This window comes from Somniosus microcephalus, chromosome 1 (assembly GCF_052327205.1).
Source record: "Somniosus microcephalus isolate GS21.2 chromosome 1, FLI_Smic_1.0, whole genome shotgun sequence".
NCBI classification, from domain to species: Eukaryota; Metazoa; Chordata; class Chondrichthyes; order Squaliformes; family Somniosidae; genus Somniosus; species Somniosus microcephalus.
In genome coordinates, this window is record NC_140987.1 from 4,794,361 (window position 1) to 4,797,643 (window position 3,283).

Genomic DNA, 3,283 nt, shown 5'->3' on the forward strand with positions numbered 1-3,283 from the left:
AAACAACAATGTCAGACCTGCACCACTCCTGTCCCACAGGGGAATAGGACTGCTCCCAGCCAGACAGAGGGAGAGATGCACAAGACGTACGCAATACCTCAGACAGAAACAATCCATTAAGAGACAATAAGCAGATGTGCAGCAGCATCTACTTCCGCCTTATGGATCAAGGACTAATTAATAGAAAGAACTGTAACCAAATTGTATTAACTTTTGTAGACAACTGATGTGATCTTTTTTTTCCCACACTTAGACACGACAAACACGTACCACTCTTTAACCTATCATAGTAAAAGATCAAACTTAACATGAAATCCTTATATATTTCGACCTGGAATATCCAAGGTCTACGCTCTTCACTGCGAGAAGTGAAAAGTAGGACCCCAGAGTTCATAGATGAAACTAAAGACCTAGATATTATCATTTTACAGGAAACTTGGTATAAAGGAAAAGGACACACTGGCTGTCCCCAAGGGTACACTGAGCTGGTGGTGCCCTCCAATAAATTACCAAGTGTAACCCAAGGCAGAGACTCCGGAGGCATACTGATCTGGTTTAAAACAGAACTTAAGAATTACATCAAATTTATAAAAAAGGGCGAAAACCATATGTGGCTCAAACTTGAGAGGGAGATTATCTCAAACACCCAAGATGTTTACATTTGCGCACTTTATATCCCTCCAATCGATTCCCCGTACTTTAAAGAGGACACCTTCTCCAACATGGAGGGGGAAATTATCCAATACCAGGCCCAGGGGAACGTGTTGATCTGTGGGGACCTCAATTCAAGAACGGGCGAAGAACCAGACTTCACCAATAATCAGGGAAACAATTATGTTTTCGGGAATAACCACTTTGACATCCCTTCCCTTCCATACAGGCATAACTGCGACAAGCAGTCAAATACCAACGGAAAACAGCTACTACAGCTCTGTCGAAACCTGGGTCTGTACATTGTCAATGGTAGGTTCATAGGAGACCTCCTAGGAAGATCGACCTATTGCTCACCTCTTGGCTGCAGCACAGTAGACTATATGATTACAGACTTAGACCCATCCTCTTTCAGAGCATTCACAGTCAAACCACAAACAACACTGTCAGATCACAGTCAAATTACTATGTTCCTCAAAAAGACAGAAACAAACAACATAGAAACACAACCCAGTAAACTGTACAACACCAAAAAATCGTACAGATGGGCCAAAAACGACACGGAAAAATACCAGAAAACAATTAGCAATGCATCAACTCAAGCTCTCTTAGACACCTTTCTGGATAACATATACACTCACAATAAAGAAGGCGTAAACCGGGCAGTTAGTAAACTAAACAATATTTTTGATAATTTGGCAACAAATGCAAACTTGAAAGCTCGCAAGAACAAACCCAAAACAAAAAACTATGAAAAATGGTTTGACCGAGATTGCCATAACATGAGGAAAAAACTTAGAAAAATATCAAACCAAAAACACAGACATCCAGAAAACGAGGAACTACGCCTTACTTATTGTCAGACACTAACACAATACAGAAACACACTCAGAACCAAAAAAGAGCAATATATTAAGAATACACTCAGCTCCATGGAGGAATCCATTGATTCCAATTGTTTCTGGGAAAACTTGAAAACACTACACAAAAAACAACACGACGATTTGGCCATTCAAAATGGGGACACATGGGTAAACCACTTTGAAAAATTATACCAGAAAAAAACACTAAGACCAGAGCAACACCAAATATGCAAAAAACTGGAAAAGCTAGAAATGGCCATAAAAGATAACCAAAACCCGCTGGACGCCATAATAACAGAAAAAGAACTTCTTGAAAAACTCAAGGACCTGCGACCAGGAAAAGCCTGCGGGACAGATGGCATACTAAACGAGATGATTAAACACACAGACAACAAAATGAAACTGGCTATCCTAAAACTCTTCAACTTGGTTCTGAGTGTCGGTTATTTCCCTGATATCTGGAACAAAGGACTCATAACGCCCATATACAAAAGTGGGGACAAAATCGACCCAAACAACTATCGAGGCATCTGTGTAAACAGTAACCTGGGGAAGGTATTCTGTAGCATCATAAACAAAAGACTTATAAACTTCCTTGAGGAGCACAATGTCTTGAGTAAAAGCCAAATTGGATTCCTGCCAAACTATAGAACATCCGATCATATCTTCACCCTACAGACCCTAATTGACAAACACGTTCACAATAACAAAAGCAAAATCTACGCATGCTTTGTAGATTTCCAGAAGGCTTTCGACTCCATCTGGCATGACGGTTTATTCCTGAAACTTATCGAAAGTGGGGTAGGAGGGAAAACATATGATGTAATTAAATCAATGTATACAAACAACAAATGTGCAGTTAAAATTGGAGACAAACAAACAAAATACTTCCCACAGGGGCGGGGGGTGACGCAGGGCTCGCCAATCTCACCGACACTCTTTAATATTTACATAAATGGATTGGCAAAACTACTTGAACAATCTACAGCACCCGGCCTCACCCTATATGAATCCAAGGTTAAATTCCTCCTCTATGCAGACGACCTGGTTCTGCTGTCACCTACTAAAGAGGGGCTACAGCAAAACCTGGACCTGCTGGAGTCGTACTGCCAGACTTGGGCCCTGACAATAAATCCCCAAAAAACCAAAGTCCTTGTGTTCCAGCAAAGATCCAAACATCAGGGACCCAAAATAAATTTCACAGTAGGAACAACCAAAATTGAACAAACCACTAACTACACATACTTGGGCTTAAAAATCAGTTCTACGGGAAACTTCAAACTGGCTGTGAATGAACTGAAAGAGAAAGCAAGAAGGGCTTTCTATGCCATCAAAAAATCAATCCAAATAGAAATCCCAATTAGCATTTGGCTCAAAATTTTCAAATCAGTAATTGAACCAATTGCACTCTATGGCAGTGAGGTATGGGGACCGCTAACTCAACAAGAATTTGCAAAATGGGACAAACACCCAATTGAGATCCTACATGCAGAATTCTGTAAAAGTATCCTCCGGACTCAAAGGAAAACAGTAAACAATGCATGCAGGGCGGAACTAGGCCAATATCCATTAATAATCACTATCCAAAAAAGAGCCACCAAATTTTGGAATCACCTACAAATGAGCAATCCCCAATGCTATCACTACGACGCCCTGAAATGCCAAGAGCTGACCATAAAGAAGAATACCCTCAGTCAATTAGTCCTGGGACTCAGTGAAGTAACTACTAACAATACTAACAATAACCAGCCCCAGGACAGTGACAGGGT